This window comes from Balaenoptera borealis (genome assembly GCF_965194805.1).
Source record: "Balaenoptera borealis genome assembly, chromosome: 2".
NCBI classification, from domain to species: domain Eukaryota; kingdom Metazoa; phylum Chordata; class Mammalia; order Artiodactyla; family Balaenopteridae; genus Balaenoptera; species Balaenoptera borealis.
Window position 1 is genome coordinate 13,714,557 of NC_138867.1, and position 13,028 is coordinate 13,727,584.

Below are 13,028 nucleotides of genomic sequence, written 5' to 3' on the forward strand. Positions count from 1 at the left end.
CATATTTACAAATGATTTAGTTAATGAATTTAACATTTATCAATAAAATAAGTAAATGTAAGTTCCAGGACAGTAAGCACTTAATCTATTATATTTTATTTCCCGGTGTAACCTTAGCACTTGGTACAGTACCTGACATATGGAAAGATTTCAATAAATATTTTTGTATGTAAACAAATAAATGAATATTGAGATTGGCTTTGCATAAAAAGAAGAGATTCACAGGCCCCAAACTTTTTTTATTATTATTATCTTAGTCTTAGTGTAGCTATAACATTTAATTTGCTATTACTCTTTTTTTTTTTATTCAATAGAAGGCCTTTCCTTCCTGCTTTTCTTTTTTTCACCATTTTTCTGTTTTGCTTTGATGTTCTATGATGATTTTTCCCCAGGCCATGCCAATACTCACAATGAACAGGAATCTTTGACTTGCTTAAGCCAATTTGTTTGTCTGGGTTTTTTTTTTTTTGGTTTTAATTTTTTTTTCTAGTTTCTGATCAAGCAATGACTTTTCTCTGTCAAGGTTGCTTTTCTGAGATGAAATTTGTCATCATCTTCATTTGAATCTGCTTTCTTAATTCTGATCGTTTTATTTTCAACTTTTAAAACATTTTCCTCCAATTCTTGCTAGCAGAAGTAAATATCACTAATATCCAATCTTGTTACTTTTGTTTTAGGATAAATGTGAGAATTTCTCCATAAGTAAAAAGCGCATTCTACCTTTTCTTTTGAACTCAGTTAGTAAATTATTTTGCACATCACAAATAGTTCAAGCTCTTTTCCATCTCTTTCCTGTCCAAATTTGCATATGTTTGTATTTGCAAATGTTGTTTGCAATTATCTGTGGTACTCTCATAAATCTCTTCTTATCCAGTATTTCTTTACATGAAAAAGCTTTCCTGAGATATAATTTATATAAAATAAACTGAACACTATGTTCAACTGTACACTTGAGTTTGAAATACAATCAAGATAATAAGCCTGTCCATCACTCCTAAAAGTTTTCATGATCTGCTGCAGTCTCTTCATTGGGCCCCTTCCAACAACTTTAATCTTGTCCCCAGGTAATCACTGATCTGCTTTCTGTTACTATAGATTCGTTTGCATTTACTAACATTTTATATAAATGGAACAACACCGACTGCAATGTCAATAAGAAATCTTTTTTTTTTTTTTTTTTTTTTACCTCCTCTTTACCTCCCCTTATCTGCCCTGTGTCAACATCTCACTATTTCTCACTCAGACTCCCTCACTCAAGATAGCTGATGGCTGTGAAATCCTGTGTAAAGGGTATAAGAGATCAATTTTTTCCTAAGTCCAAGCATAATCAAGAGAGTAACTTTTTTCTGGTAATTCAAGACCTAAAAATGAAAGCTTATGTCTAGAGGTTTACTTTCTTTCCTTGTGCCTGGTCCTCTTTATCTTACTGATGCCTAAAAACACTAAAATTTTATTACACTGTGATGTTGTGAATAATTGATAAACTTACCCTAAAATGTATGTAGGAAGATAAAGTTCCACTCAGGGAGGACTCAAGGTTTATGTAGTTTTGAGGGCTCTCTTGAAGAAATTCAAAATTAGGTGTGAAAGTGAATAGTTATTTAGAATGAGAAAAGAAAGCACAGCAAAATACTGGAGTCATGGATATTAGGGTCCCTTTCTTATAAGATCTTTTACCAGATGTGCTTACTTAGAAATGCTGGCTGATTGCAATCTGCCTTTCTTTCCCCACCTAGAACATTCTTTTTTTTTAATAAATTTATTTATTTTATTAAAAAAAAAAAATAAGAAATCTTAAAGTACCTCACACACAAGGCTCACAAACCAAAATTCATTATCTTTCCTCTACATTTGTGAGATTGCTAGTGTGCTTTCTATTTCTGTTAATAAAATTCTTTTGTTAAGATCAAAACTCTTTTATTCAAGATCTAAACTGGACTTGTCCTCAGTGTTCTTTTCCCTTTTGTCTAGAAATCAGTTTCCATGATGGCCAACTCTGCTTCTGAAAGGTTACTTTCCTATCTCTACATTTCTTTTCCCACTGCACTGCCCCTGGCCCTCATCATTTCCTTGGATTATGGCAATATTTTCACAATTGTTCTCTTTGCCATCAATATTTCTTTTTCTCTATAGTCTGTCAGCCATGCTGCCACCATTTAGTGAGGATTTATTATATCAAGACAATAAAGGGAATTTGTTTCATTCATCTTGGTGTCCTTCCATAGCATCATGTTCTTTTTTGTCACAGCATTACTTTCATAATTATTTGCTCTGTTTCTCTGCCTACACTTCAAGCTTGATGAAGTCATGAGTCATGCCAGTTTGTTATTACCATTTTCTCTCTCCTCAACATGTATCGCAGCATCAGTTACAGGGGAGGTGTTCAACAAGTATTTGTTGAAGAAATATGTAACATGTAACTTCTTCTATATTATATCTTTAGATTATTTTTTTAGAGCTCCATTACCTACAGTATACATTTCATACCTACTATTGCTACATATAATGCTTTTAGGAAATTGGACTCAACAACCTTTTTAGATTTAATTCTTTTCACCCTTCCTATAACATCATGCTTTTTCCATTTTTCTGGAATACCTTTCCCTCTTCTCTCTGGCAAATATCTGTTTTTCTTTAAACTGGTCTCCAATGTTTCTCTCCATATTCTAAGACTCCCTGGCCCAACTCTGCATAATTAATCACTTCTTCCTTCATTCTTCTATACACCTGGCCATATTGTACTATGTTAGTAATTGTTTCAGTTTTCTATAACTACATAACAAAACATCCCCAGACTTAGTGGTTTAAAGAGCAACAATTTTTAGTCATCTGTCGTGGTTCTTTGGGTTGGCAGAGCTCAGCAGGATGGTTCTTCTACCCCACATGGTGCTGGCTGGGATTTCAATCATCTAAGAGTTTGACTGGTCTGGAATATCCAAGCTGGCTCACTCATAAGAGTGGAGGTTGATGCTTGCTTTCATTTGGAAGTTTAGATGAGGATGTCAGGTGGTGAGCTTTGGTCACCCACTATATATGTGCTCCATGAAGATTGGGCTTCTGGGAACATGGAACCTGGCTTCCAAAAAGACATGTTGATGTGGCAAAAGATAAAGCTAGAAATGTCTTAAGGTTGAGCCTTGAAAGTTCAGAGCTTCACTTTCACCATGTAAGTCTCAGGGCTATCCCAGATCCACTATGGAGAGGAGCACACCAGGGCATGAATCCAGGCAGTATAATCCATTAGGGTCCATCACTGTAGATTTTATGTGTTTATTCACTTCTGCCAAATTATGAGACATTTGAAAACAGTCAATGTGTTTTATCTTTGTTTCCATAGCAGCTAACATAGTGCCTGAAATAATCATTGTTTGATGAATACTTGTAGAATGTAATGGTCTTACCCCATCCTTCTTTCCCCATTCATCACTGATTGTAGGCATTCCCAAGGTTGATTTTTTTCACCCTTGTTTCTGTCTATCTTTTTCTTCCAACTTCAGCCATGACGTCTGTGTTTGCTATTCACATCTCTGTCACACGACCTTACACATCTTACACATTTTCCTTCACTCCAGAACAAGGCCTCTCCTCCAGCCACCATATGGGATCACTGGTAACAATAAACCTTCAATTCTTTGAAAGCAACACCATAGGGCCACTTCTACTTTTTTGCCCTCTTTCCTCACTATTCCTCCTCAAGATTAGACATGCTGTTGAGATGTCGCAAACTCTGTTCTCTTTTCTCTTATGCTGACCCAGGCAGTCATCCTTGAACAGGTAGAACAGGAGCTTCTGGATTCTTCTCTACGCCCCTCTTCCCATCCAACCTAAACTCAAACTCTTTCCCAGTAGGTCTCATGGAAACACCAGCCTCATCAAAGGCTCTCTCCTGCCTCATCCCTCAGATCAGAAAATGCTGAAGGCAACTGGTTGCCTAGCAGTAAACTGTTTTTATCCTTTTTTAAAACTTATTTTATATTGGAGTATAGTTGATTAACAACGTTGTGTTGGTTTCTGGGGTACAGCAGAGTGATTCAGTTATACATACACATGTATCTGTTCTTTTTCAAATTCTTTTCCCATTTAGTCAATTACAGAATATTCAGCCTCGTTTCCTGTGCGCTATACAGTAGGCCCTTGTTTGTTATCTATTTTAAATATAGCAGTGTGTACATGTCAATCCCAAACTCCCATTCTGTCCCTCCCCCCCACCCTCCCCCCTGGTAACCATAAGTTCGTTCTCTAAGTCTGGGAATCTGTTTCTGTTTTGTAAATAAGTTCACTTGTATCATTCTTTGTTTTTTTAGATTCCACATATAAGTGATATCATACGATATTTGTCTTTCTCTGTCTGACCTACTTCACTCAGTATGACAATCTCTAGGTCCATCCATGCATGCTGCTGCAAATGGCATTATTTCATTCTTTTTAATGGCTGAGTACTATTCCATTGTAAACTGTTGAGTGTTACTCTAAGTGCCTTGGGGTAACATTCAACAGTTCTGTAGAATCTGTCTCCACTCCACCAGGACAGTCTCAACCTCTACCTTATCAGGAACCTCAGACAGGCCCGACTCCTCTCTGAGTCCCAAACTCTCTGTGATCATCATGGGCTCAAACATAGGCTTTTCCCAAGGATTTGAGGCAGTATTTTTTGGAATGCTTACAAGTTTTCTTTGAACACTAGAATATTAATAGATTATTTTAGGAGAAAGATATAGATCTGCAGTTAGAAGATTTGGGGAGGTATTCGATTAAAAAATTAGTTTTAATAATCATGAGAATTCTCAGAGATTTTGTTATGCTTATATGTATTGTATCTCTCCACAGAGGAAATTAATGTGTACCGTTCTCCAAATCTTCTTAAATGTAGAAACCCTTTTAAATCCATAAAACATGCCTAGGAAACTGCTGCTCCAGTGAACACTGATTCTAAATTTTTCTTAATGTTTCTGGCATTTATTACCTCTATGGCTAATTTGTGTACTTATTCATGTATTTCTTTCCTTCGGCATCTTTTTTTATCACCTAGCTCAGTGTTGTTATGGAGAAGGTATAAAATAAATACTCATTAAATGAATGAATAAGCTTTCCATTTCATTGATGAAAAAAATTGGGAAACTTTGAGACTGGGCCAAAGTTTCCTGATTTTTATTCAAGTATACCAAGGCATTTCCTAGCTAACTGGCTACCAAGAATGAAAGCTTTTACTGCTGAATCCCAATTTTGTGAGCCCTCTGGAATTTAGCTACTCATTTATCTTAAAATACCATAAAAAGACCAGTTCATATAGCAGTCAGAGGAAGAATATTAAAGTGTTCATTTTTCTTTGAAAACTTGAGCAATTTCCACTAAGATAGTCTTATTACATCCTCTAATTTACTTGAAATTACAGAACATCAGACAAATATGGAACTGTGATTTGGTATATTTGCAAGGGGACATAGATAAGAAAGGAGGTGATAAGTTGTTGTGGGGTTTTTTTTGACTACTTAAAACAATCTATTTCACCCTTCCAATTTAGTTGTAACTTTTATGTTCCATAACATGAAAACAAATAGGTAAATTAACAACATTATATGTAGACTCTTCTTTTGATCAAGTACTATTTATTCAATCAATAAACAACTATTTATTGAGAAATCATTACCTCCCAGGCTCTGTGATAAGTGGTGTGGTTACTGCCATGAATAAACTAAAGGCACTATTGAATATATGATCATGATAATGATAGACGCTAAAAAGGAAAAGTACAGGTTTCTATGCGTGCATATAACAGTAAGACCCTAACTTAGTCTTAGGGCCACAGAATGCTTTCTTAAGAAAGGTCCATTTGAATGACACTTGAAGGGCAAGTTAAGACTCAGGCAGAGAAAAATAGTGGGAAACTGGGAGAAGGCCCTGCCGTGAGAAGGGTCTTGGAGAGTTTGGGAAACTAAAATACAGTTGAAGAATGTTGAGCAAAGAAAGGGTAGCAAAGGCTAGCTTGTGGGCCCACAAATGATGTCAATAGCTAATCTCACCCTTTCCTTTTTTTTTTTTTTCCTCATCACTTTCCCCGAGTAAAAGTTTATATTTTTTACTTTTAAACTTCTTTAGGAAGCGTTTTATTGCAAAGCACTGCTGGTAAACAGAGTAAATGATTCTGAAGCTGATTGCCAACTTTTTAGAAAGCTTGGAATGATGAAGCTTCTGAACTTGGGAGTTTATAAAAGTTTCCTTGGCATTTGAGCATGATCGTCAAGTCAACTCGGATGCCTGGCTTAGGACCAGCATGAATGATTCCTGTCTGGCCGTAACTGCAGCGAGATGAAGGAGCATTCATATTCTGCTTAAAATTACTCTCAGTGTTGTTCTGCACTGTTGAAATAGCGCTTGCCCTTCACCCCGGAGTGGAAACTTATAGGTGCTGGGTGGGGTCCAGAGGACCCAGGCATTGCAGTACCACGAGATTCACCTCAGTGTGAAGATGTGATTAAACTGATCACAATCAAGGATATCATCTAAAAGAAACTGCGGAAACGTTCAAGCTAAACGAAATCAAATTTGAAGCTTCTGATAGATATTTTGGAAAATTCAGTTTTAGAAGTGATATTTTTAAAAGATTACCTTAAAGGCATTACCAATGGCTTGAGTATCTTTAAAAATAATAATGATGGAGAGATTAACCAAGGACCTAAACATTTAATAATTTTCATTAACCCATTATCTTAGAAAATGTGAAAAAAATTAAAGATTAATAAGAGTTTTCTGTCAAAAAGTCCCTGGAGTAGGAGAGAGAATGTCACACTCCTGCCCTCCTTTTCCCTTCCTCTCCTTTCTCTCTTCTTTCCTCTTTATCTACACTCATCTTTCCAGAAATTTTTCATGATGGCTTATAAAGTCACATTTGGCAAAGCACTTAATGAGGAAACTGGAGAAATGAGAGAAAAGAGAAGAAAAAAAAATAAAAGCAGGGACCACATTAACACCTTCCCCACCACACTTCTGCACTTGGCTTGGCATTTCCTGGCACCCAGTACAACAGCCTTAGGACACAAATGAACCAAATGCTGGTTGGTGAGGCCAGGGCTCAGGGAAATTTCCCCGCTGGGTGGTTGGTAAAAGTGATGGTGAAAGGGAGCTCATGGAAAACACATGCAAGTGAGGGTAAAATGCTCAACAAAATCACTGTAATAGGTTCAATCACACATATGGTTGATCTGTTTTGAGTCATAGTTCCTGAAGTCCAGCAATGGCCTTGATTCTGGAGTGTAGTTCGGTGGGCCTGAGGGACCTGCTCCAGGTCTGCAATCTTCTGATGGTCAAGCGCAGTCCAAGGACCAAATTTAGTCCTTTTTTTTAGCATTTCAGGGGATAGACGGCTGGATGCACGATCTTCCCTTTGTCTTTACAAAGGCTGAAAAACAATCAGGGGAAAGGAAGTCGTTAGAGATCATTAAGACTTACATGAGAAAGAACATGAAAATTGAAATAATGAAAGCAAAATCATAAGAAGGAGAAGCTATTACAGTGTTAGGAGGATATGTCTTATAAGTCAAACAAAGAAGAAAGGAAGAGAAAGAATAAACTGGAAGGAAGTCAGTGGTCCACGTGCTTGATAGAGGGGTTCCTCTGCACAACCTAGTCCCCAGCAGCTGCGAGTGACACAGACAGGGGGTGTTACAGGGCCATTTCCTCGTGACCTTAGTCAGGTAAACAATTGCCTTTTCGGGTCTTCTCACAGAGGCCATCCTGCCTTGATCAAAGAGCTGGCTTTGCAGCCAAGGCTCCACCTGCGGAAATGAGTAGAATGGTCTTTTAGTCCTGCCCACAATCAAAACTTCCAGATCTCAGTAAATGAACAGCAGTGCAGGGTGGCAAGTTCCATGCTAGTGTTATGGGCAAAGTGCTAGAGGAGCCCTGGGAAGAACTGATTATTGGCCAATTTCTATGTTAGCTCTATGGTTTCAGAAAGTATTAGGTGCTAATGTTTCTTAGAGAATAAATAGATACAGTTTTGTCTGCAAGTTTAACTAAACAGAAAAATCTTTTAATGTTTATGTTTTCTTTGCAGTTTGAAAAATAGTAACTTGCTCTCATAGGTAGTGTAAAGGTCCTGGTATTTTCATAAACGTGTTGCAGAAGGTCCGCGGACAAATAAGATCGTCTCCTGAAAGATACGATCATAACTATGTTGACGGAAAATGAGAAACAAGAGTAATATAAAAATTTATATTCTTGCAAAATGCCAGAAATACATGATATGCTGTTAAGGAGACGTTAAAACGTCTGACAATTGCCACCAACAGCCTAAGCATCCGGCTCTGTCAGGGCACCCTACCCACAGAGCTTGTACAGAAGCAATAGGAGGACCTGAGCTCACACACCAAGGTTTCCACCTCAGCACAGATTATTTTGGGGCAGGAAGTAGGGCACAAAACTGCCATCTGACAGATGCCCAGCAGCACTGGAGACTGCCATAGACTGAATGTTTTTGTTCCCCCAAATTCATATGTTGAAATAGAATCCCCAATGTAATGGTATTTGGAGGTGGGGACTTCGGAAGGTGATTCGATCACAAAGGCAGAGCCCTCATGGATGGCATTCATGCCCTTATAAAAGAGACCCCAGAGAGCTCCGTAACCCCTTCTCTCAAGTGAGGACACAACGAGAAGACTACCATCTATGAACAAGGAAGTGGGTCGCCATCTTTGTACCAGGAAGTAGGTCCCCACCAGACACCAATTCTTGATCTTGGACTTCCCAGCCTCCATAACTGTGAGAAATTAATTTCTGTGGTTCATAATCCACCCAGTCTGCACTATTTTTCTTACAGCAGCCCAAACAGCCAAAGACTGATACATAATCAAAATTATATTTATGCCCTATAACATTTCTAGTTTTCAATACGATATCACAGAATTTGTTATAAGCTGTAACTATGATGTTGAAGAACCTAATTTTCCTCCCAGCATAGAGCTGTGAAAACCAAGGAGATTGGAATTGCAGTATCACATTGTTTGCAAAGTTCTTTTAGACCAGTTGTTTTTCGAAAGAAAATGCCATGGTTTTTAAACAGGAAAAGAGAGCAATGTGACGAACTATGGCAATAAGGTTAAATGTAATACACTGAGTATCAACGAATTAGAGGCCCCTTTGTGTTCCCAGTTATTTAGCACCTTGTGTGAGGGCTTCTCTTTGCTTTTATTGGAGGCAATGTCTCCATTAGGATCAGGCCATGCTTGTTGAGTACAGCAGTAAGCTGAACCACATGCCTATGAACTCATGTTCCAAAGGCTGATGACTGAGTTTTCAATACTCTGAAGAACAAACGAGAATTGCAGACTTAAAACTGAGAACCAAAATGTTAGCACAGATATTTCCCTACTATTTAAAAAATAAATCTTAGATATGATTAAGTATATCATTATATAATATAATAATATATTAATGTATTAATAAAATTTATTAATATCTTAGATATGAGCTTGTTTATTGATATGTAAATAATCATCTATGCCCCTCCTTGAAGTAGCCACCAGATATGATGATTTCGGATTGAGAAGTGTAATGATTTGGGGGTGGATAAGTAAAAGCATCCAAAGATGCAGTAAAAATTTTTATGCAAGTCCCAACCTTGCTACTAATGAGAAACTGACATCATGTTTGTATTTTGAACAGCAGTTTATATTGTTTTCTCTCTGAATGAACCCATCTCAAAAACTATAGAAAATCAATGACTTGAACTTGGGCTTCCCTGGTGGCACAGTGGTTGAGAGTCCGCCTGACAATGCAGGGGACGCGGGTTCGAGCCCTGGTCTGGGGGGATCCCACATGCTGTGGAGCAACTGGGCCTGTGTGCCGCAACTGCTGACCCTGCGCTCTGGAGCCCGCGAGCCACAACTGCTGAGCCCACGTGCCACAACTACTGAGGCCCGCGCACCTAGAGCCACTGCTCTGCAACAGGAGAAGCCACTGCAGTGGGAAGCCGTGCACCACAAGGAAGAGTGGTCCCCAGTCTCTGCAACTAGAGAGGGCCCATGCGCAGCAATGAAGACCCAACGCAGCCAAAAATAAACAAATAAATTTATAAAAAATAAAAAGAAAATCAATGACTTGAACTTGATATTCCTACAAAAGAAGAGAAAACCACCTGGAAGTATTTTGAAGTCCCCTGAAATCACTAATAGCCTACTGCAACATCTGGCCAACTTACTGGAACAGTCACTGCCTAAGACACATCATCAGACTGTCAACATTTAAGCCGAGCAGGGAGAAGTGCTAACCCACTGAGCCAATGACAGTTAATTGGTGTCAAAATGAGAAGAAAAATAAATAGGCACCCACCATTCTCATACAGAAGTCTTATCCCTCAAAACAGAGTAAAGAAAACCAGAAAGGATAAACAATTAATTATTATAACATACAATGAAAGAGCAAATTTACCTTACTCTAAATCAGCGATAGGCAATTTTTTTTCTGTAAAACCCAGATAGCAATATTTCCGGCTTTGCAGTCCTACAGTCTCTGTCACACTACCCCATTCTGCCATTGCAGCACAAAAGCAGTCAGAGACAATGCTGGAACAAATGGCATGATACTGTTCCAATACAGCTGTTGGGTTTTCTCTCTCTTTCTCTCTCTCTCTCTCTTTTTTTTTCCAAAAACTGGCAGCAGATTGGATTTGCCTAGGACCTTAGTTTGTCAACTTCTGTTTTAGGTTATAAGAAGACTTAATTGTTAGCAAAACCAGATCAAGAGTATAGACAGTGTAACAAGTATTTACCTGCAGTGAAGCCATCGAATTTCATAGCTATTTGAACCAATGGCAGAATCTCCAAACTTCTTGGAATAATAGCAATATAAAGTTTTAGCACCTAAATGTCAACCAAGATCTGCACTGAATAATATGGTAGCTACTAGCCACGTGTGACTATTTACATTTAAATATACATTAAATTAAATTAAATATAATTTAATTAAATATAAATGTAATATTGAATTTCTCAGTTGCATTAGCCACATTTCAAATGTTCAGTAGGTATATATGGGCTATAGCTGCCACATTGGACAGCACAGAATATAGGATATTTCTATCATGGTCAGAGTTTAATTGGATAGCACCGATCTAGATTACACTGATACAGATTAGACAAACAGAGAAACTGAAGCTTAACTGTGGACTGTCTTGCTATAAGCCACAGGGCAGTTCAATGGGAACATCAGAAGCCGATCTGAGTTCTTCCACCTCCCAGTATCCTGGGCATAACAGGAGATAATCAGCCAACAAAGAAAGAACAGCGCTCTGAGTATACAATGGGTAGCAACTCCAGACAGAAGTAATGTCAGTTGAAGGCCAAGTTATTTAAAGATGTTATGGACCTACTCACCTGAGGCACCAGAATCTTGGTGAAGGCCACATGGATACAAATGCTTCTCTGTGAAAACGTTTAGAAAAGCTCCTTGACATGGGACATAGAGACAGTGGAAATATGAAGATAATCTCCTATTTAGTGAGTTTATATAAAAAGTGGGGTTTGTCTAATACTAATGTCAAATATTTCCCTTCGAAGGAGCAGAGAAACTCCCATCTAAGGGTGGATTAAATGGGATTGTTTCTGACCTGCTTTAAAAGGAGAGATGTCTGTTTTGCCTGTGGTCCTTAGGTTCTATGGGTCCCTTCTATCTGCCTCAAGCTGTCTGTGCTCAAGTTGGAGAGTCTTTTTCTTGCCTAGTTGTCCTTATTCCCAGTCTCTACATGTACATTTACTGAAAACTCACTGTTAAGATAACATCTGTAGTCCCTGGAGGTGTTGCTTCTACAAAATACCTACATCACTTCCCTTTTTACTCAGAAATGTCTTCTAGTACTTTCTTTTTGGATAGTTCTGCATTTTCAGCCTCAGTCATCTGAGTTTTCTCTTTATTGACTTCTGTATTCTGTTTTCACTCTGAAACTGGGGGAGCTCCATCAAACTCTATTCATTTGGGTAGAAAGAATCTCTTTCAAACTAGGTTGGAGCCAAACGGTGGACCATCTGGAACATGGCACTTTCTGGAGAGCACTGTCTGCATGTGCCTGGGACGTTGCTGTGTAACAACTTGATTGTTACTGCCCAGTGAGTTTTAGCACACACTCCTTGAAAAGTTTTTTCCTGCTTAACTATTATCTTCATCCCAACTATTAAAAAAAAAGTGCCTGACTTGCCGTAAGACACCAAATAGTATGCAAATACCAAATGAGGGTCTTAGGTCAGATTCCCTGGAAAAGACATTGAGGTTGATTAAGATGGAGGTTGATCCGGGCTGCACCAGCAATAACTCTTGCCCAGAAGTGAGGGAGGCAGTAAGAGACAGAGGGAGACATTGAACTGAGATGCAAAAGAGGCTGCAACTGATCCAGGAGGAGCTCTCCAAGAACAGAGATGGTCTTCAGTTATCCCAAAGTGAGGCAAAGGGGGCAGGTCTTTGTCTAGCTATTGGATTGGGTTCCCCCAGGAAGGAGGCATAAACTTGAGTGGGGCAGCCCCTTTGGTCAAGGGCAATTTCTAGAGAAGGAAGTAGCTGCCAGCACAGTTGTCAACACTCCCAGCAGCCGGGGGAATGGGTGTGCCCGTCCTGAAGGGGCATCTGAGCAGGGCCTCACAGCATCCACTATAATGAGGTGACGTAACAGGAGTTACTGGTACAAAGTAGGTGTTCAATAAATGTTTATTTTTAAAAAAATTCTACTTTAACTCATTTCAATGGAATTTTGTTTTGTTTTGGGCTCATGTCAAATCATGGAATCTTAGTCTGGGAAGATACCTCAAAGATTGTTCAAACCAACCCAATGTAAGAATGCTTTCACAAATTTGCACAGTGCCTTGCACAAAGCTAGTGGTGCAAAGCAAACATTTGCTAGGTGCTACAGACTGAATATTTGTATCCTCACCAAATTATGTTGAAACCTAATCCCCAACATGATGAAGTGTGGAGGTGAGGGCCTTTGGGAGGTGATTAGGTCTCTGCCCTCATGAATGAGATTTGTGCCCTTATGAAAGAGACCC